This window comes from Hypanus sabinus, chromosome 4 (genome assembly GCF_030144855.1).
Source record: "Hypanus sabinus isolate sHypSab1 chromosome 4, sHypSab1.hap1, whole genome shotgun sequence".
Taxonomy (NCBI): domain Eukaryota; kingdom Metazoa; phylum Chordata; class Chondrichthyes; order Myliobatiformes; family Dasyatidae; genus Hypanus; species Hypanus sabinus.
The window spans coordinates 17484683-17508659 of record NC_082709.1 but is presented as its reverse complement, the minus strand read 5'-3'; the positions used below and the strand labels follow the sequence as shown (position 1 = coordinate 17508659).

The following is a 23977-nucleotide window of genomic DNA, read 5'->3' as shown; positions in this document are numbered from 1 at the left end:
AAACTTCTGCCCCCTAACTCTCAAATCATGTCCTCTAGTTTGAATCTCCCCTACTCTCAATGGAAACAGCCTGTTCACGTCAACTCTATCTGTCCCTCTCAAAATTTTAAATACCTCGATCAAATCCCCCCTCAACCTTCTACGCTCCAATGAATAGAGACCTAACTTGTTCAACCTTTCTCTGTAACTTAATTGCTGAAACCCAGGTAACATCCTAGTAAATCGTCTCTGCACTCTCTCTAATTTATTGATATCTTTCCTATAATTCGGTAACCAGAACTGCACACAATATTCCAAATTTGGCCTTACCAATGCCTTGTACAACTTTAGCATTACATCCCAACTTCTGTACTCAATGCTTTGATTTATAAAGGCCAGCGTTCCAAAAGTCCTCTTCACCACCCTATCTACATGAGACTCCACTTTCAGGGAACTATGCACAGTTATTCCTAGATCTCTCTGTTCCTCTGCATTCCTCAATGCCCTACCATTTACTCTGTATGTTCTATTTGGATTATTCCTGCCAAAATGTAGAACCTCACACTTCTCAGCATTAAACTCCATCTGCCAACGTTCAGCCCATTCTTCTAACCGGCATAAATCTCCCTGCAAGCTTTGAAAATCCACCTCATTATTTCAAAAAGTTCAAAGTAAAACTATTAAAATACATACGTGTATGTCACCATATGCAATTCAGATCAATTTTCTTGCCTATATACTCAATAAATCCATAATAGAATAATAACCACAATAGAATCACTGAAAGCCCGCACCAACATGGGTGTTCAACCAGTGTGGAAACTACAAAAAAAATGTATAAATAACCAATAAATATTGAGAACATGAGATGAAGAGTCCTTGAAAGGGAATCCATAGGTTGCCGGAGTATTTCAATGATAGGGCAAATGAAATTATCCCATTTGGTTCAAGAGACTATTAGTTGAGGGGTAATTACGGGGCACGTAGGCGCGACTTGAGTAGCATCAGTACTCTCAATGGATATGATTAAATATTCCCATTTCAGCCTGATACACCTAAAAAAGCACAACTGCTTCCAAGGTCACTACAGTCAAAGATTTGGTATTAACTGTTCCTCAACCTGCTGCTGCAAGGACTGAGGTTCTTGTACCATCTTCCTGATGACAACAGCAAGAGAGCACGTCCTGGGTGTTGGGGGTCCCTGATGACGGATGCCTCATTCCTGAAATACCACTTCATATCGATATATTCAAGGGTGGGGAGGGCACTACCCGTGATGGACTGGGCTATATCTACTACTTTTTCTAGGATTTTCCATTCAAAGGCATTGGTGTTTCCATACCAGGCTGTGACGCAACCAGTCAATATACTGTCCACTACACATCTATAGAAATTTGTCAGAATTTTAGATGTCATGCCAAATCTTCACAAATTCCCAAGTAGAGGTGCTACTATGCTTTCTTCATAATTGCACTTGCATGCTGGACGTAGAATTAAAAATACTGAGGAACTTAAAGTTGCTAATCCTCTCCACTTCCGATCCTCCAATGACGACTGCCTCATGGATCTCTAGGTCTCCTCCTCCTGGAGTCAATAATCAGCTCCCTGGTCTTGCTGGCATGGAGTAAGAGGTTGTTGTTATGGCATCACTCAGCCAGATTTTCAATCTGCCTCTTATATGCTGATAAGTCATCACATTGGAGTCAGCCTACAACAGTGGTGTCATCAGCAAGCTTAAACATGGCACTGGAGCTGGGCTGAGACATATGGTCACAAGGGTAAAGCAAGTAGAACAGGGTAGTGTAGAGATGTTGCCAATCCAGGTGTCAATTTCAACAAGATAATAATGACCAATCTTCTACTTCATTTGCTGCCCACTCGGCAGACCCTTCCATTATCCAGTATTCAGTCTCAGACATAACAAAAGAGGAACCACATTCCTCCAAGGCTAGAATGTTCTAAAGACTCACAATCATTTGAGGGGGGAAAAATTGAGCCTAACTGCACACTAAAAACCCAATTCTGGCACCTCGTCTATATTTCTAAATGACCTGGCTATTTAAAGTATCAGTGGGGTAAGTGGTCCAGGGGAAGGTGGGGGTGGGGGGTGGTGGTTAATGAAAAAAAATAAGACAACCTTAGTCAGTACTGGTGGATTTTAAATGATAAGCATCAAGTGTTTGAGCCAAGCATTTAAGCCATTCCACAATTTCTCTGTAGCTAGACAAGCAATTTTTGATGATCTTCATCCATTTTCAGACTGAACAATTCTGCAGAGACAAATCCAATTTAACACTTAAATTCACTAACTCGAATTATAATTCTGCCACTGGATCCTTGACTTCCATACTAGGAGACTACAGTCTGGTGCAGTTTGGAAATTACGTCTCCTCCTTGCTGGTCACCAAAACTGCCGCATCTCAAGGATGTGTGCTTTGCCCAATGTGCTACTCTCTCTACACCCACAACCGTGTGGCTAGGCACAGCCCAAACATCTATATATTTGCTGATAAATTTTCTGATCATGTGCAGTGACATGTCCATACCAGAATACAACGCAACTAGTTCAAATGCTCTCCTGTGAAATTTGCAAATGTCTTTGGTGACATACTAATTCTCCTCAAACTCCTTATGAAATAAAGCCACCACAATGCCTTCTTTGAAACTGCATCAAAATGTTAGACACGGGATAAATCTTCAGAGATATTGACACCGGGGAACTTGCAGCTGCTCACACTTCCCACTTCTGATCCGTCAAAGAGGACAGGTGTATGTTCCTTTGACTTCCCCTTCATGAAGTTCACATTCAATTCCTTACTGATGATGAGTAAGTTTGTTGCTGCAACACCATTCAAACAACTGATCTTTCTAACTCCTGTATATTCTTTCGTCACCATCTGAAATTTTGCCAACAACAGATGAATCATCTGCAAATTTATAGATGGTGTTTGAGCTATACCTAGCCACACAATCATGGACGTGGAGACAGTAGAGGAGTGGGCCAAGTGTGCATCCTTGATGTGCGTCAGTGTTGATTATCAGCGAGGAAGACATGTTATTGCTAATCCATGTAGACTATGGTCTCCTGGTGAGGAAACCAAGGATCCAGTTGCAGAGAGAGGTACAGAGGCCCAGCTTTTGCAGCTTGTTGATTGGAATTGAGGGTATGATTGTGTTGAACAGTGAGCTGTAGTCAATAAAAGGCAGCCTGATGAAGGCATTACTATTATCCAGATGATCCAAGGCTGAGTAAAGAGCTAGTAAGACTTCATTCACTACAGACCTATTGCAGCAATAGGCAGGAACTGATTCTAGCCATGACCAATCTCTCAAAGCACTTTATCACAGTAAATGTGAGTGCCACTGAGCAAGTTGTTGAGACAGCTCACCCTGTTCTTCTTGGGCAATGGTATGAAGCAGGTGGGAATCTCCAACTGCAACAGTGAAAGATTGAAGATATTCTTGAACACCCGTCAGTTAATTGGCACAGGTTGTCAGAACCCTACCAGGTATACATCAGGTCTAACATCTTGCAAGGGTTCACCCTCTTGAAAGACGGTCTGATGTCAGCCTCTGAGACAGAGATAAAAGTCGTCAGATGCTACAGGGATTCACACAGGTGTAGTTTTCAAAGCATGCTTAAGAGCTGTTGAGCTCATCTGGGAGTGAAGCATCAGTTCTTCATGATGTTAGGGATCACTTTGCAGGATGTAATAGTCTGCAAATCCTGCTAGAGTGGACATGTGTCCAATTCCATCTCTAACCGCAAATGAAATTGTTTTAACACTCTTAAAATAGCCTTCTGAGGGTCATACCTGGACTTCTTGCATTTCTCTGGGTCACCAGTCTTAAATGCCACAGATCTGGACCTCAACACATCCATAGGTTTTGGTGTGTCCAGTATCTCCGAGGATGTACTCATCCACACAGGTCTTGACAATGTCAGTGACAACAGTGACATATTCATTCAGGCCCATTAACATTGCTCAGCTCCTCTGCCTTCCTCGACCATACCTCTTGCTCCTCACCACTGATGCTGTGGTCTTTAGTCTCTGCCTATATTCCGGGAGTACAAATACAGCCAGGTGATCAGACTTTCTAAGGTGTGGGCGTGGGATGGCATAGTAAACATTTTTGATGGTGGTATAGCAGTGGTCAAGGGTGCTAGCTTCTCTGTTTCCACAGGTGATATGTTGTGGCAACAAGATGGTGTACAGGAGCAAGATGGATCAGCTGTTTGAGTGGTGTCACAACAATAACCTTGCACTCCACGCCATTAAGACCTAGGAATTGATTGTGGACTTCAAGAAGGGGAAGTCAAGGGAACACACATCAGTCCTCATTGAGGGATCAGTAGTCAAAGGGGTGAGCAATCTCCAGTCCCTGGGTATCAACATCTCTGAAGATCCATCCTGGGCACAACATATTGATGACATTACATGAAGGCAATCATGGCTATGTTTCATCAGGAGCTTAAAGGATGCTAGGTATGTCACCAAAGGCACTCACAAATGTCTACAGATGTACCATGGAGAGCATTCTAACTGGTTCAATCACTGTTATATGGAAGGCCACTGCACAGGATCTGAAAAAGCTGCAGAAAGTTCTAAACCCAGCCAGCCATAAACATCATGGGTACTGGGCTCCCCTGCATCCAGTAAAAATTCAAAAGGAAGCATCCAACATTAAAGACTTTCTTCACCCAAGACATGCCCCCTTTTCATTGCTAGTATCAAGGAGATGGTTCCGGAGCCTGGAGACAAACACTCAACAATTCATGAACAACTTCTTCCCCTCAGCCACAGATTTTAGAATGGATAACAAGCCTGTGAACACACTACCTCACATTTTTTGCACTATTTATTTTATTTAAGTTTTATATACATATATTTATTGTAATCTATAGCTTTTTTCCAATATGATTACAATGCCTCAAAACAACAAACTTCACAATACACATCAGTGATATTAAACCAGAGAGAAAGAGGAAGGAATTCTCCATCTTCTGGTAATTTCATGTTCATGCCATCAGGCTGGAGGTTACACAGAAGGATGCAAGGTGTTCTCCCTCCAACACGAGTGTGGCCTCATCATGGCAGTGGAGGCAGCCATGGACCAACATGTTAGAATGGGAAATCTAATTGAAATGGGTGGTCACTGGGAAATCCCACTTTTTGTGGCAGATGGAGTGAGGGTGTTCAACTAAGCAGCTTCCCAATCTACATCTCATCTCACCAATGTAGATAAAGCCACAATGGGAGCACTGTATACAGTAGATGGTCCCAGCAGGTGAAGTGTCACCTCACCTGTAGGGATGATTTGGGGCACTAAATGGTGATGTGGGAGGAGGTATAACACTTGTCTTGCTTTACAGGAGTAAGTGCCAGGAGGATGTTTAGTGCATAAGGGGTCATGGAGTACAGCACAGAAAGAGGCCTAATGGCCCATCTAGTCTATGCTGAACTATTACTCTACCTAGTCCATCAACCTGCAGGTGGACCATACCTCTCCATATCCCTCCCATCTATTTACTTATCCAAATTATACTAGGAAACAATGACAGAGTTGTATGGAGCTGCTTACCTGTGCTCCACTTAACTACATGGATTTTGAATAGTATTTTATTAACTTATTTATGGTTTAATATTTCAGCTTATGCTCTTTGTGTGCTGCATGTTGTGGTATACCATGGTTTGGAGGAATATGGTTTCATTTGGTTGTATATATGTACAGTCAGAGGACAATAAACTTGAACTTCTGTCTGATGGCAGAGAACATAGCCTGGGTGGTGTGAGGGAGGGTGTCCTTGATGGATGCCGCTTTCCTTTGGAAGTGCTCCATGTGGATACACTCAATGGTTGAGCTGACCTCACCTGTGATGGATTGGGCCATATCCACTACTTTAGTAGGATTTTCCAATCACAGACATTGGTGTTTCCATATGAAGCCATGATGCAACCCGTCAATATACACTCCACATCTATAGAAGTCTGTCAAAGTTTTTGATGTCACACTGAACCCTTGCAAAAGTCTGAAGTAGTAGATGTGTTGCTACGATTTCTTTGCAATGGCACTTACGTGCTGGGTCCAGTGCCATTATTCCCCCATCATTCCATATATTGCATTCATTCAAACATAACACTTTCAGTCTTGTACTCATCACCCCTTCTGATTTTGTCCCCATGGTACACTTTAACTCATCCCACTTACTGCAATTTTGCCATATCCACTACCAGTCCTTCCTCACAGGCTCAGTATCAACCAGTATATCAACTCCCCCATCCTCAGCCCTATCACTCCAATTCCCATCCCCCACTCTCAGTTCTTTTAATATCCAGAAAACTTTTAAGCAGTCTTTAATACATTCAGCAACTTAGATTGTGAATTCAAAATAAAAAAAAACACCACCCAAGTGATCAAAATTCTCACCCTGCTTATAGAACACCACCAACTGCATCCCCCAAATCCGCTGGAATATCAACCTATTTAGCCCTACAAAAAAAACCTACTTTTTAAACTGAGATCAGTTATTTTCCTCAAGTATAGGCATATTGTGCCTATTCTGTCCTCACAAGACAAACCCTCCATCCCAGGAAACAATCTGGCTCCAACTATCACAAATATATTCTTCCTTAGGTGGAAATACACAATATTCCAGATGTAGTCCCACCAGAGTCTTGTATAAATGAAGCACAGCATTTTTAACTCAAAACCTTTTGCACAAATGCCAAGATTCTGTTTGTGTTAACTGCTTGTTGCACTTGGAAATTAACTTATTTAATGTACAGCGTGGAATAGGCCCTTCAAGCCTCGCCACCTAGCAATCCCCCAATTTAATCCCAACCCAATCACAGGACAATTTACATGACCAATTAACCTACTGGTGTGGCTGGATTGAGAGGGGAAACCGGAGCACCTGGATGAAACCCACGCGGCCACAGGGAGAACGTACAAACTCCTTCTGGGTAGCAATGGGAATTGAACTCAGGAATACTGGTACTGTAAAGCACTGTGCTAACCACTACACTACTGTGATACCGCGTTTATTTGCGCTTGCGCTCAAAAGGTTCAAAGTACATCAAAGTATGCATACTATACACAACCTTGAGAACCTTTCAGCCAGCCACGAAACAAAGGACTCCAGTAGAACCCATTTAAAAAAGACCATCAGACACCCAACGTGCAAAAATAAACAGATCATGCAAACAATAAAAATAAGCAAACACCATTCAGAACTGAAGATCAGGAAAGTGAGTCCATGGCCATGAAGCCGGTCACAGCCAATCCAGGAGCCAGTTAGCGGCTGGATTACTGATAGTCCTCATCATTCCTTTTACTATGTTGGATGACCTCACGCTTCTCCACGATTCCATCTCATTTGTGCTACCCCATGTACATAACCTGTCTACACCCCCAAAGTTGATACGCATCCTCCTTAAAGAGGACTGTGAATCAGCTTCGAACCATCTGCTAGGAAGCAGTGATAATATGTCAAGTTAATATGTCAGAATGCTGTCCAAGAGAAGAGGGGTAGGTTTAGAGAGAAGTAGTAAATGAAGAACTGGGTGTAACCAATGTGATTTTCCTACTGTGGAGAAAGTAAGGGCAATCCGAGTCCAGCTTGAAGAAACTCTGGGCAGGAAGCAAGAGCAAATTAAATCCAGTTTCAGGGATAAGAGAATGAAATGCGGTACAGCAGTAGAGGCTAGCGCGACGCTTTTACAGCTCAGGCCGTCGGAGATCGTATATTCTCCCCGTGACTGAGTGGGTTTCCTCCGAGTGTTCCGGTTTCCTCCCACAATCCAAAGACTTACTGGACAGAAGGTTATTTGGTCATTGTAAATTGTTACATAGGACGGCGCAGCTCATCGGGCCGAAAGGGCCTGTTCCGCGCTGTATCTCCACATTAAAACAGAGAGGACTCAGCCCAAAACCGTCAAGGCAATCGAAATCGCACAAGCCTTCGGAACAAATTCAGTTTGCTTTCCAAGTGCATGCACAAAATATGTACAGAATGTGCCTTCATTTGAGTTGGAAAGCATTGTTCTTTTAGAGATGAGTAACTTTATCTATTACCTTTCCTCCTGCTATCGAGGTTCATGTTATCTAATTACATTGTGTTGCAACTACCCGTAATATCGCGCAATAAGAAACAACGCATGGAAAACATTATAATCCCATTCAATAATTCATGACGAGGCAGACATTGGTCCTGGCCAGACGAGACATTTACTCCGAACCTCGCAACAGACAGGCGAGCAAACGTGATTCAATACCCAGCCAGGTTGGACTTCAGGCCGCCATTTAAACTCGAAAAAGACAGCGGAGGGGAGGGGGAGTTAAGGTTGCCTCAGTGGTATGGTTCCCAAGAGTCTGAACATGTTCCTTCAGTTACCCTGCTGAAAAGAAATTTAAGACTTGGCATTGTCATACAAAACAGCTGTGACCACATTCGCCTGGAGCTGCCACAAATAAACAGGCATTCCTGTTTTTAAAGCCGTCAGATGGAGTAAACTTGGAAAATAACTTGGCTGGTATTTTCCAACAACCAGGTTACCAACAAAAAAAAATCGGCTCCGAGTTACTTGGAAATCAAGTCAAATATATGTTGATACTGTAACCGCGATTAACCCGACTAACCTGATAGACGAACTCAGTTTATTGGAAGTTTTAACCTACCTCTTGCGAAGTCAGATTCTCCTATTCGGAAGAGGCCGACATTAATGGAAATCTCCAACCGAGCTTTGCCACAACCGAAAACAGTGTTAAACCACTAAACTGGCCTTTGGATGACGAACCAGACAGCCGCCTAAAACATTGCCGCTGCGATTTTAATCAACCAAATTCAGCCGGCATTGCTCTTACAGTTTCCAGTTTGGGAGGGGTTATCGCAATCACTGCGTTCCTCCTTGAGTAGAGAATTGAAAAGCTGGCGTGCCCAGCCTCCGATGGGGTTTCACTGCATTGTTTTTCTCCTTCTCCGCCCTATAAAGCGACAATCTCTCACACTGCTCGGTCCCAGACTGTAATTAACAAGCCCTCATTACCACATCATTTCCTCTTTATCCAAATCCCCCAAACAGACACCTAGGGCGAAGGGGATGGGAACTGGGATCTCGGACCAATTAAATATCAGACATCGTCTCTTCAGATTTCAAGGCGCATTCCTCTTCTGTGGAAAATTTCAAGAAGCCAATCCAGTTGCAACTTTTCAACCATAAATATTTATTGCGATAAAGTTTATTAAGAAATGCTTTCTTTTCAAGGCACCTGTAGATAGGAATCTATTATCAAGCATAAGTATTCAAACCCAGATAAATGCTACTATTTTAGATTTGAATCGACATTCATAATGCTTTTTCAAGAATGTCTGATTAATATTTGTGGCATTCATATCATATATTGGCAAACTTCCAAAATTATTGCTTGTCTACCAATATAGGTGTTTAGCCTGTAACTGTAACAGTGCAAGACATTGATTTATAGTGCCCCATTAAGCCAAATTGTGTTTTTTATTAAATGGCATTGTTGGGTTTTTGCCAATTGTATAGATCAATATTCTGTGGTTCCCCAGCTATTTCTACAAAATCTATAAATCATTGACTTTGAATACATTTAACTCCAAGCTCATTTTTAACAAAGATCCTTGTTAAATCCTGGAATGCAAGGCATGAGAAGAGGAGTGTTAACTATTTACCAACACTGCAGTTGCAGTAATGTTGTAGTAATCAAATAATACTGGAAGATTTTTATTTAGGCAGTATTAAAAATAGAAGAGTTAAGTTCTTGATTTTTTTGTGTGATTCTAGAGTATGGCTGGGGTATGTCAGGTATATCAAACTCAAGTAACAATGTGGATGGGAACATTAAGAGTCTGGTTGCACTGACAAGATGGACCTTTCTTTTGACAATATTATAATGGACATTGGGAGGTGGGGTGGAGATAAGTCTCTGCCAAAGGAGGTTTTAGAAATTCTTTCCCTGTGCCAGCCTACAGGTCACTCTTGGGCAAGGTGCAGCACCTTCTTAGCCCCCCACCCACCCAGTCAGGGTCACATGAAGCCATGGGAGCAGGAGGTGGGTGGTCGTTTGAGCAGCTGTTTATTATCTACTACTCTTTTCCAAATTTATTACTGACTAATATTTATTAACCACTCTAGAGTAGAACTGTTTCCAGACTATCTAGAAACCCCCAAGCTTGCTGGTTGTCAATATCTCCCACTTAATGCAGCCAGTATCTGGACTCCCACTGTAATGCTCCCAGAGTCCATGATGTCCACCATTAAGCCCTGGTTATGCGACCACTTATGCTAGGCAAATAATCTCTGAAGAGTATTGATAATGGCTGGGATCACCCGTCTTGTAAAGACACTGGTCTAAAGAAGGCAATGGCAAACCACTTCTGCAGTTGTATCTGCCAAGAACAGTCATGGTCATCAGGTCAATGATCACCCACATCATATGGCATGGCACATAATGATAATGATGTATTGGACATCATGGACTCTGGCAACATTACAGTGGGAGTCCAGATACTGGCTGCATTAAGTGGGAGATATTGACAACCAGCAAGCTTGGGGGGCTGTAGATAGTCTGGAAACAGTTCTTCTCTAGTGTGGTTAATAAATATTAGTTAGTAATAAATCTGGAAAAGTGTATCATTTAATAAATCTGGAAATACATAGAGCACATTTTGACACCTATATGATTGTTTTCATAAAGATCAAAATATTCCTGGAACATTGATCTTACACTAAAAATTATCTCAACAAACACTCCCATTCTCTTTCCATGAAATATTGGTCGACAAGGGGGGAAGGAGAACATATCCAATGAAAGAATTTAGAAAGAAATGACTGAACTGCCTGCCTACAGATAGTGAAACAAGCATCTTCTTTTATTCCATGGATGATAGCCTCTAGAAAAATATAGTTTCTGTTTTCCTTAATAATTAGAAATCTAAATTCTCAGTATATGAAAAAAAGCAGTAGTGCTCCGATTAGTGATTTCCCCATTTCATTCCATCTGCCTCTTAAATTCCGCTTGTAAAATTGTAAGTCTTTGAATGTATTCTTCTGAAACTTTATATCAATCTTGTGTCAGTCTAGACCATCCTAGGCTGCTACTAATCTGTTAGAAAAATGCATATATTGTGCCCTATCATGAAAAACATTGTTCTGAATTTTTTTACAGAAGAAAATATGAAGCAAGGATGTGGTCCTAGCGAAGAAGTAAACGTTTTCTTGGTAGGCTGAGATGTTTCTTGAGGCTAGATTGAGAATGAGGAGAACTGTGAATTCAGAAGAGATGTGAAAGCAGGGAGTAAATGACATGGAATATTTGCTGTACGTGCAAGGAATAAATTAAGAAAGAGCACAAGAAGCAAAAACAAGAGTCATTCAACCAAAAATGTCATTCAACCAGACAGTCTAGTGCCTGGGTGATGTGAAGAGTCATGTTTGGTTATTTAAGATTACAACAGGGAATGGCAGGTGAAATTTAACTCAAGTCAAGTGTGAAGTTTGCATTTTGGAAAATTAATCCAGGAAAATACTTGTATTCTGTTCTACAACACTCTTCAGAGCTGAAAATGACAAGCTGGAGAGTGTTGTAGAACAGAAAGACCTAAGGGTCTCAGGTTGACAGGGTGTTGAAGAAGGCATTTTGCATGCTTATCTTTATTGGTCAGAGGTTGGATACAGGAGTTGGACAGTCATGTTCCAGCTATGCAAGTCATTGGTTAGACCATGCTTTAAGTGTTATGTACCATTCAGGTCACCCAGCTATAGGAAGGATCTCATTAAGGGGTGTAGAAAACACTCCCAAGGATGTTACCAGGACTGGAGGTCTTGAGTTACAAAGAGAGACTGCATACTCTGCAGTCATTTCCCTGAAGTGTAGAAGGCCAAGTAATGAGCTTATAGAGGCATATAGCTTCATGAGTAGTATGAATTAAATGAATAGTCATGTCTTTTGCCAAGGGCAGGAGAGTCTAAAGAAACAGAGTGTTCAAGGTGAAAGGGGAAAGATTTAAAGAGGAGCTGAAGGACAAGTTTTTGCACATAGAGGCTGGTGGGTATATGGAATGAGCTGCCAGATGAACTTCTACAGGTGGGTACCTTGTTTGAAAGATAGTTACATGGATAGGAATTATTGAGAGGAATATGGGACAAACACAGGCAAATGGGACTATCTCTGGCAGGCAACTTGTTCAGCATGGAGGAGTTGAGTTGAAGGGCCTGTTTCATGCTGTATGACTCTAAGCCAGATAGAAGATTGAAAAGTAACCAAATATTACTCTGGATATTTTGCTATGTCACTTCAGCAGAGCTAATGTAAGAACCATCACTAAAGATATGTGAGATTTCTAGATGACTGATTTGGAAGAGCAGGAAAGAAAATTGAGAGAGAAATAAGGTGCTGATCTAAACCAAAGTGCTAGATATTTCATTCAGCTTAGTCATAGAATTATAAGGCATGGAAATAGGCCCTTTGGTCCACCCTGACACATCTCTGCCTGAGCTCAGCCCGTTTGTTTGCATTTGGCTCACATTCCTCTGGGTGTTTCCTATCCATGTACTTGTCCAGACATCTTTTAAATGACTCCCCTACCCAAGAAAATAAAACTAGCCCACCACCTTATTGATACCCTTCACAGTTTTATATGCCACTATAATGTCAGCTTTCAACCTTTCATGCTCCAGGAGAAAAGGTCTCAACTTGTGTATCAACTCATAGTGACTCAAGTCCTCCAGTCCGGGCAACAACCTCATGAATCTTAATGACATCTTTGCTATAGCTGGCTGACCTTCTTTGGAGAGAATATCTGTGATGCAAGTTTATTGCCTGAAATGTTAACTCTTTCTCTTTATTGCTGTTGTCTGATTTGCAGTATAGTTTTCTATTTGTATTTCATATTTCTGGTATTTGCTGCTTGTTATTTTTGTGTTAATATTGAAATAGTTTAAAGGGTATATACACAGGAACATCACAGCTGTATTGAGATATAATGGGAAACTGTGCTACCCAAAGAAGGAGGAAACCCTATATAAACAAACAGATTGGAGGAGCATGAGTGTATCTGGCTGTGGCTACCTGAGGCAGCCTATCTCAGGTGGAATATGCATTGCAAAAGGACCTCAAACCAGCATTAACCACAAAGATTTGCACTGTGAAATCCCTCATTCTGTGCTTTTAAACCAAAACAGAGGCATTCTGCTGTTTGCTATTATAAACATCTTTTCAATGCTACAAAAATAGATATAGTCAAAATAATTTTTAACATCAAGGGAAGATTGGTTTGTGGAAAATCTATCAAATATTGAGTCTAGCAGGCAGGTCGACTACTAAGTTCACACATATAAAGAATGAAGGAGAAACTAGATAGCCAGACAAATCTAGAGTTACTTTCTTTTGCAACTTCAAATATTCAACGAAGCAGTGATTTGATAAGTCACTGCTACATAACTGGTCAATGCACCCTTGCGTGGTTGATCTGTTAGCAGTTGCCATTTTGGTTCCCTCTGGGACTCCTTGCTGCAAAGTACTTCAAGTAGGAATTCCTGGTCTGCTGGTATCTCATGAATTCCTGCCTATTTACAGGAATTCCACACCCAACGAAAACAGTTGTATCAGGAAAGGGGCAGCAGCTGGAAGCCGTTTCGATTAGATAATCAAAGAGGAGAGAATGCTTTGGTGCAGTGGAGGAAGGAGTTTGCTGTTTAGTGTGGGGGATTTGAAGGAAACTGTGAGGGGATAAGTCTAGCAATTAGAGAGGAAGAGTACACCTCTGTAAAGAAATGTAGTGTCTGTGTGATTTCAATGTAAGTGATGACAGGTTTGATCTTTAGACAAATCAAACATCTCTTAATACGTTATTTATAAAGAAATACTTTCTGAATGAATTGTATTGTCAGCAATAAAATTTTGCCAGAGAACATCATACTATCTCATATAAACAAATATTTAACAATAAAACTAGATGAAGGGTGCTTCAAACGTCACCAGAAGTATACTGTTCTATATTATCAACTTATAACACTGATACAAAGGCCCAGATCTGATATCTGTTTGTGTTTGTTTGTGCATCTCAGCCAGACCAACAATAGAAGTACGAAGCCATTGGATTTCTGAACGGGGGGAGACAGGCAAACTATTCAGAAATCACTTCAGTTTCCTGTACATACTGGAATGAAATTGCACCCTGTTAGCAATATATTGCTTCATATATTTGTATATTGTCAGGAAGTTAACCAAACAGCAGAGCATTAGCACTTTAACACATATTTTAATTACTGTGTTTTGAAGGTTTAGCATCAAAGAAAGCACTATCCTTCAATCAACATTGACTGGTAAGTTTACAATTATTCCACTCTACCATCACAAACAACCCTACTGCAGGAACTGGCCTTAAATAGAATTTAACACAAAGTTATCTCCTTGCTTCCCTGACTAGTTCTAATTTATACTGTGGATTATACAAATCATGGTAACATTTATGTAAAGTAGGTTTTAACAGCAATTGAGAGTAGGAGCAGGAATGCAAAAAGAGTAATAGGACAAACAATGGGTTAATGAAAACATTATTGACACAATAAAAATAACTAAAACTTGAGGTACAGTACAAAGTGCTTTAAAAGATTAAACAAAATTAGAAAACTACTGGTACTGGAAAGCAGAAAAATAAACATTAAATGTTGGAAGTGAACAAAAGCTTAAACAGTTTCAATGGAAAGCGGTCAGGGAAATTAATATTCCAGGATCACTTTGTTTGAAAAATCAAGACAATAGCCTTTTAAGTGTAAATATAGTTCCCATGGTAATGGTTGTGCTTTATGTTTACCATTTACAATATGTACAGAAAAGACTTGTAGAAGTTAACATTAATATCCCTCTGCTTTCCACTCGGAAATAATTTGCTTTCTTAGCACAAAGGAGAGGTGAAAAAAGGAAGCAAGCAACCAAATCCATGGAGTAGATTCAAATGTGGAAATGTATAAATAAAGTGGAAAGTTGAAAAGAGTGCATTTTCTCTTTTTGGAGGTAGGTAACTATTTGGAGGTGCACCTAGAACAAACATGTCAAAGGGCTTAACAAAGAGGACAAAAAAAAACTAGGTAGGCCAAAGAGCTTGTTTCCATGTTGTACAACACAGTGGATCCATGATGTGAGGAACATATTGGATGTATTGGGACAACATACCAAAGGGATGCCAAATTGTAGATGAGAGTATGAATGTTCTCAGTGTTCTGGAGCAACGTGGTTACTTCTCTGAAGTCTGCCGAGGAGAATTCAGTCTCCCCAATGAAAGCTACGAAAATGGTGGCACAAGCAACATCATGTTCAATAGAAGCCAAAACTGCCTCAATTTTGGCTCCAGCTTCCACCATCTTCTTAACTTGAAAAATAATCATGTTATAAACCACAAGTCCATAAGACATAGGAGCATAATTAGGCCATTCAGCCCACCGAGTCTGTTCTGCCATTCCATCATGTCTGATTTATTATCCCTCACAACGTCATTCTCCTGCTTTCTCCCCACAACTTTTGATGTTCTGATTAACCAACAACCTACCAACCTCTGCTTTAAATACACTCAATGACTTGCCTTCCACAACCGTCAGTGGCAATGAATTCCTCAGATTCATCACCATCTAGCTTAAGAAATTCCTCTTCATCTCTGTTCTAAATGGAAGTCTGATGCACCATCAATAACTCTGAGACATGGGTTAAGGTAGGATTCTATTGGCTGGAAGAAAGCACAAGCAGCAAGTGACCACCACACAACATCCTGGAGACTGAGGGAGGGGCTGTGCCTCCAATCGCCTTTATACCGGGGTCTGTGGGAGGAGCCACAGGAGCAGTCAGCGGGGGGGGGGGGGGGGGGGGGGGGGAGGGTGTCCAGACAGGTATATGTAGTTCACCACAAAGTCCCTCAATTCTGAGGCTGTGCCCTCTGGTCCTAAACTTACCTACTATAGGAAACATCCTCTCCAATGGGTTAAAAAACCTCAGCATCATATTCTTGCTCATATTCTAGTCCTCTTGAAATTAATGCTAACATTGCATTTGCCTTGCTTCTCACTGACTCAAACTGCAAGTTAACCTTTAGGAAATCCTGCATGAGGACTCTCAAGTTTCTTTGCACCTCAGATATTTGAATTTTCTCCCCATTTAGAAATTATTTATTTCTTCTACCAAAGTGCATGACTACACACTGCCTGACACTGTATTCCACCTGCCACTTATTTGACCATTCTGCTGCAAGTTAACCTTTAGGGAATACTGCACAAGCACTCCCAAGTCTCTTTGCACATCTTATTTTTGTATTTTATCCCATTTAGAAAATAATCTATGCCTTTATTCCTTCTACCAAAGTAAATAACCATATACTTCTCTACACTATATTCTATCTGCCATTTCTTTGCCCATTCTTCCAATCTGTCCAAGTCCTTCTGTAGCCTCCCTGATTCCTCAACACTGTCTGCCCCTCCACCTATCTTTGCGTCATCAGCAAGCTTAACCACAAAGTCATCGATTCCTTCATCCAAATCATTGAAATATACCATGAAAAGAAGTGGCCCCAATTGTTATCATTTGTAACTCCAGGAACTAATTGAAATAAAAAAACATGGGAGCTTGGGAATAATCATGTACTGTACTACATTTTACTTTAGTGAGGTGTGCATATATGCTGTGGTTGCATGTAACCAATCAAAGAATGCTTAATCAAACAGTATTACTCAAATATTACTGAAATACAAAACACTCATCCCTGCTTAGCTATATTCAATATAGAATACATCTCAACAGAAAGTATATTACATATAATACAACTACTATATAGACATCCAGATCACAGTACATTTTAAATTGTTCCATTCCAACCTGAAGTTTTAATCGGTGTGGAGGATTTCTTACTTCTGTGGAGTAATGTCTTTCGTGAACAAGGTAGGGGGTCACTCTGCTTGTCAGAAGAGAAGACTTGTGCCTGTGAAAGAATCCCAGGATCTGGAGCCTCCTCTGTGGTGGTTGTAGGAGTTGACTCTGGGACTGCAGGGAGTGGTTCTGATCGTTCTGGACATCTTTCTTCTCTAACAATTGACTCTGTTCTTATTAACTGATTGATGTGGTGTCTCCAGATGACATTAGACTCAATCTCCACTGTGTAGGAGAGTGATTCATTTCAGTCTTTAATCTTTCCAAATACCCACTTTTGATGGTCTCTGTAGTTCCTTGCCAGGACTGCTGGTCCAGGAGTAAAACATCAAATCTCCTTGTTTGAGGTGACCTCAATTTGTCTCAGCTGTTTGGCCTGCATGCTCCTTCTGAGCTTCGGTTTGAGGAGTTCCAAATGTGAGTGTAAAGGACACCCCAGGAACAGCATAGTCGGTTGTGGAGCAAGCTGCATTGTAACGTGCAAGGAGGAAATTGGAGAGCTTCTGATTCAGTGTCAGTGTAGTGTGTTCTGCTGACATTGCTCGCAGTGTGTTCTTTAGACTCCGGACAATCATTCTTGCCAAGCCATCCGTAGCTGGGTAGTAAAGTGCAGATGTAATATGTCTTTTTCCATTCATCTCCAGGAGTGACTGTTTCTGTTCCGCAATAAACTGTGGTCTATTGTCACCGACTAAGTGTTCTGAAACACCAATCCTTGAGAAGAGGCTTTTCAACACTGAGAACTATGCAAGACTGTCGTGGAAGCTATTGGAAACATTTCTGGCCATTTTGCAGCTGCATCTACTATGACCAAGAAACCGGTGCCCATGAATGGTCGGCAAAAATCCACATGAATCCTCTGCCAGGACAACATGGGCCATTCTCAAAGACGAAGAGACGCTACTCTTGGCACCTTCTGGATGCGTCGGCATCCTGAAAAATGCACGATAAGCTGCTCAATCTACTGATCTATCCTAGGCCACCAGACAAAGCTTTGAGATGATGCTTTCAATTTGACCATGCCTAGATAACCGACATGCAGCTCTTCCAATAATTTAGCCCTCAGCTTGGATGGTACATCGCAATCCCCACATAAAGCAATGCCGTCAAGGGCAAGTTCACCCCAGTGCTCACAAAAATGGGGGGACAGGAAATTCTGCTGCACGTTCCAGCCATTTTGGGTTGTCCTGTAGATCTGAAAAAGTGCAGAGTATTTTCTGGTTTCCCTTTGGATTATCTCTGCTGTTTTAGGGAGACTTTACATTTCCATTAGCGAGAATACATCAGGAGGAGTGTCCTCTTTTGTAAATTTTTCAGGTATTTCCCTTTCTAAGGGTAAATGGGAAAATCCATCAGGATTTCTCTGATTTGGATCCTCTAAGAAGTAGAGTCCATCTCTGCATTCACACTGCTGCTGTTAGCAGGACACCCTTCTGTGGATTAGAAATGGACAGTCATGATTGACGATGAGTAATGAGGGTAAACTCTGTCCCATACAACTACTGGTTGAAACATTTTACAACCCAAAGTAAACTCAAGGCCCCTCTGTCAATCTGTGCATAATTTTTCTCTGCAGTGGTCAGAGAATGTGATGCAAAGGCTGTGGGGTGTTCACTTCATCACTCATAACATGTGACATGACCGCATCTATACCATAAGGCAAGACATCACAGGGAAGCTTCACTGGACAATGTGGATCATAATGTGTGAGTATAGTGTCTGGCATCACCATTTCTTTTGTCCTTTGGAAAACACCCTCAAAATGTTTTGTCCATTGCCATTTCTTCCAAATTTGAGGTAGTGAGTTCAAGGGGTGGAGCACAGTAGCTAGATTTGGCAGAAACCTGTTATAATAATTGGTAAATCCTGAAAGGACAATAACTGTGACATATCCTTTGGCCTTGGGGCATCCACCGCAGCTTGCATTTTCTCAGCAGACATCTGTAAATCTTGTGCGTCAATGGTGCGACAAGGGTAATAGATGCTTGGTTTAAAGAATTTTTCACACTTGTTGCATCATGCTCTGATCTCATAATCTGCTAATTATTTTAACACTGTCTTGAGATTTTGGAGATATTCATTGTAACAATGATATCATCCAGGTAACACCGAATGCCTGATTAGCCTTGCAGCAGCTGGTCCAACTTTCTGCCAAATTGTAGGTATAGATGCCACTCCAAAAATAACCCTATTATAACGATAAAGCCCTCTTTGAGTGTTTATGGTGAGGAATACTTCGGACTCTTCTTTCACTTTGTCTGTAAGTTGGCCTCAGCTAAGTCCATTTGCAAAAGTGAGTTACCCTCCAGAAAGGTTTGTAAAGATATCCTCTATCCTAGGCAGAGGATATTGATCTACTGGATTAATGATGAAGCACCACAGATCTTAATAGACCAATTCTTCTTTGCTAGTGGGACCACTAGCATTGCTCATGAATTCCTGCAGCCTCGCTGCAGTCTTGCTCTCAGGCTACTTTATCATAGATTCTATAAGGATCTGGATTGGCTTTATAAAACATGAGAGTGGCATTTTGATTTAACACTATTTTACCTTTGATATATTTAAGTTTCCAATGCCATCCTTGAGCACTGCGGTGACATCATTCAGTAGCTTTCTTAATTCACTTTCAGTTGATTTTATTGCGGGGGATGTGACATGTAAATTGTGGTTTGATCTCCAGTTAAGTTGTAGTTGTCTCAGCCACTCATGGCTCCACAATGCTGGCCCGCCTGTTTTGACCACATAAAAACCATGGGCTATAATCTCGTTAAGCAGCCTCATGTGTGGCACCAGACCACCTGCGGCAGCCTGTTTCGGGATAGTTGAACTGTCACCTCAAGAGAACAGAACTTGTGAAGTGGATTCTATGCATGTCACCCTGAATCTGAAAGGCCATATGACTCAATCTTCATCAGAATAAAAAAATTAACAGCTTGCGTTCATGTCTTGTCTTAACTAAAACATAGTAATGTGAGGTAAGAAGTAAATAATTAAGACACAGAACCACATAAAGATGTCAATAGATAAATGGCCAAAGCTTCTTGGGGATTGAGAATGAATGTATTGGAGAGGGGGTGAATTGCTAATCTTGGGGTCCAGACAGCTGCAGGCTACTAATAATAAAGCAACTACAATCACCAAAAGATGATGAATTAATTAGCTGTATGTTTAGAAGTGGTTAGAAAATTAAAGGAGGGGAAATTCCATGGAGGTATTTTGGAACACGGCAATTATAAAACTGTGATTTTGCTCAGTGAGGAATAAATATGCAACATCAGGCAGAGGGGTCATAGAACACTACAGCTTAGAAACAGGACCTTTGACCCATCTAGTCTGAGCCACACAATTAGTCTGCCTAGTCACTTTGACCTGCACCTGGACCATAGCCCTCCATACCACTCTCATCCACATACCTATCCAAATTTCTTTTAAATGTTGAAATTGACCCAGCATCCACCACTTGCGCTGGCAGCTCATTTCACATTATCACCACCCTCACGTACCCCTTGAACATTTGACCTTTATCCTTAACCCATGATATCTACTTGTAGTCCAGTCCAACCTCACTGGAAACAGCCTGCTTGCATTTACCCTATCGATACACCTAATCATTTTGTATTCCTCCATCAAATCTTCTTTGTTCTAGGGAACAAAGTCCTAAGCTATTCAGCTTTCCCTATAACTAAGATCCTCAAGTCCTGGCAGCGTCTGTACTCTTTCAAGCTTATTTATATTGGACAACTTAGACGTAAGTCCAAATAAACTGGAAGCTCAAGAGTTGGGACCAGAGGTGAGGGTCCGGTTGATCTCGCTCACTCTCACACAAATGTTCATTCCCCTCTCAATTGCACCAAGACTGGCAACTGATCCGGCAGTTGTGCATTTCTGCCCCACTGGTGTGATGAACTGGGACCAAGGCTTGGGCTACTCTGGCTGATCCAGGAGCAGATCTGGGGACTCAATCTCATATGGAATGCTGTTTACTAGCTTCTATTGTTTGCATGATTTGTGTTTTTTTTCTCTGTGCAGTGGTTTTTGTTTTTTTCAAATTGGGTTTTTCAGGTTTCTTGTTTTGTGGCTGCCTGTAAGCAGGCAAATCTCAAAGTGTCTAATTTATACATTCTTTGATAATAAATGAATCTTTCCTGTAGGTAGGTGACCAAACCTGCACACAATATGGGGGTGATGTATTAGCATGGATAGAGGCAGGGCCGGATTAACCTAGTAGTAAAAGTAGCATATGCTATGGCCCCTGCATTTTCAAGGGCCCCGCATCAAACGCTTGCAAGCTGCAGTCTGGTGAAATCGGCATCTCTCACCGTATTCTCACGATGATCTGGCAACGCTGTTGTTTTCATGTCGGGGGAGCTGCATGGTATGTGTGTGCAGGCGTGTGTTGGCTCCTTGCTGTGTCGTGGTGACCTTTGTGCTAACTCCCACGCTCCCAAGCCACTGCAGCGTGCGCTGTTACGCTGCTGGAGGATGCACCGCCGCAGTGAGCCTGCGACAAGGAATGTGCGATTCAACAGTTTTATGTGACCCAGTTCATGATTCCCCATTTTTTTCCTGATTTTAGGTAGTCCGAACCAGCTCAGGAACATACAAGATCAGATTAGACCGTGTCTCTAAACATGTGGGTTCCCACCTTGTGAAAGAAATGGAGACTGAACAAAAGTATCGGCGCACACTTCTGGAGCAAATAATTGAAGTTGTAAAGTTTTTAGCAGAACTAGGCCTTTCATTTCATGGTAGTGATGAAACTGTTGGCTCTCCTCATAATGGAAATTACTTGGGGTTGTTAGAATTACTGGCCAAGTTTGACCCTTTTCTGGCAGAGCATATAAATGCTCATGCAAACAAAAGAAGGGGACATAAATCATACCTATCTAAAACAACATGTGAGGAACTCATCAATCTGATTGGATCCAGCATACTGGATCACATTATCGGTGAAGTGAAGAAATACAGGTATTATTCTGTTTCATTGGGTTCTACTCCAGATATATCTAATGTGAACCAGCTGACTTTGAATGTGCACTATATTTTGCCGTCTGGACCAGTTGAAAGATTTGTGAAGTTTTTGGATATGGCAGGTCATAGTGCTGAACAGCTCGCTCAAAGTTTACTTGACTTTTTAAAGGAAAATGACATTGATAGAAAAGACTGCCGTGATCAAAGTTATGACAGTGCCAGCAACATGAGTGGCAAGTATAGTGGCTTATAAGCATGAATTAAAGAGCTGAATGAGTTTGCGGATTACATTCCATGTTTTGCACATTCGCTAAATTTGGGTGGAAAATGTGCTGCTGAATGTTGTCAAGAAGCATTAATTTTCTTTCAATTTGTAGGAAGTTGTACACATTTTTTTCTGCTTCTACTTATAGGTGGGATCTCCTTTCTGCTGCACTATCTGATGGTGATGCTCATTTGCCCAATGTCAGATACCAGGTGATCAACTCATGCAGATGCAACAGAAGCACTTTTACACAACGTTTCTGCAATTAAACAAGTCTTGGATGACATTTCAAATAACAATGTCAGAAGACAGAGTGTTAACAACAGGCTTGTGGACTACTTTCAACCATGAGGAAGTTGGAAACAGGAATAATGGTCATATTGTGGGATCAAGTATTGCAGCATTTTCAAATTACCAGCGCTTCTTTGCAATCTTCTGGTCAAGACTTGAACACAGCTTGTGCACTCTATGAATCCTTGCATGGATATATTCAAGCTATGTGGTCTACTTTTTCAGATATTGTGCAAAAAGCCAAGGATCTGACTAAGCAAGCTTGAAGAAAGCACAATCTAAACCACGCGTACGATGATTTCAATGGTTCCAGCACTCTTGACCTACTTGTTGAATCTCAAACGCCTTCTCAGAAGTTTAAAAGCCAAACATTTCTTGCTATTATTGACAGCTTGCTTTCTGCCCTGTCAAAAAGGCAGAAAGCTTATCTAAAGGTGAATGATGTTTTTGGATTCCTTCATCAGTTACAGTTGTTTACAACCGAAGAGATTGTAAAGAGGTCATCAAATCTTATTAAATCATATCCAGAAGATCTGGAAGAAAGTCTTGATGAAGAATTTGTGCAGTTTACTGAACTGTGAAAACTGATCTTGCTTCTCATGTTGATGCCAAACAAGACCTTGTAGAGTTACAGTAGTAATGTTTGATAACTGACAATTCTTTGGAGTCATGTTTTCCAAATGTAGAAAATGCCTTGTGCATCTATTTATCACTCATGATTACCAACTGCAGTGGAGAACGCTCATTTTCAAAACTGAAAAGGATTGTAAATGAACTAAGGAGCACCATGGGTCAAAACAGATTGAACAATCTCACTCTAATGAGCATTGAACATGAACTTCTGCATGAAATAGACATTTCCAGTATCATCAACAAAGTTGCTCATGCTAAATCTAGAAAATGCAGTTTTAAATTGTAGGTTTGTTACTTTTGACATTTGAAATTGATACCTACATGTAAGTAATAAAATTACTGAAGTGTCAGACATTTGTCATATTATCTGGCTATATAGCAAATGAAAATCTTGAATTACTTTACTATGCAAGTAAATAACCTATGTTTTAATACTTATGTGCATTTTTTAGATTTAGGGCCCCTTTATAACATATGCTACAGGCCCTGCACTAGCTTAGTCCAGCCCTGGATAGAGGATTGGTTAACTAATAGAAAGCAGAGAGTTGGGATACATGAGTGTTTCTCTGATTGGCAGACAGTGGTGAGTGTGTGCCACAGGGGTCGGTGCTGGGCCCACAACTGTTCACAATATATATTAACAATTGGAAGAGGGGACCGAGTGTAGTGTATCTAAGATTGCTGATGATACTAAATTGAGTGGAAAAGCAAATACTGCAGAAGATACAGAGAGTCTGTGGAGAGATATAGATGACTTATGTGAGTGGGCAAAGGTCTGGGAGATGGAGTACAAAGTTGGTAAATGTGAGGTCATCCACTTTGGAAGGAAAAATGGAAGAGTGGATTATTATTTAAATGGTAAAAAATTGCAGCGTGCTGCTGTGCAGAGGGATTTGCAAG

At 41.1% G+C, this 23977-nt stretch overlaps 1 protein-coding gene across 3 annotated transcripts in view; it reads right to left on the bottom strand.

The window, feature by feature from the left end:
* Nucleotides 1–9129, bottom strand: part of LOC132392531 (activin receptor type-1-like) — a 119610-nt gene extending 110481 nt beyond the window's left edge. Inside the window, exon 1 of one of the 3 annotated variants that reach the window (XM_059966518.1) lies at nucleotides 8659–9129. The gene's annotated coding sequence lies outside the window, so the exon portion shown is untranslated. The remainder of the gene's footprint in view (nucleotides 1–8658) is intronic. The other 2 variants (XM_059966517.1, XM_059966516.1) reach the window with 2 other exon arrangements.
* Nucleotides 9130–23977: the final 14848 nt, after the last annotated feature.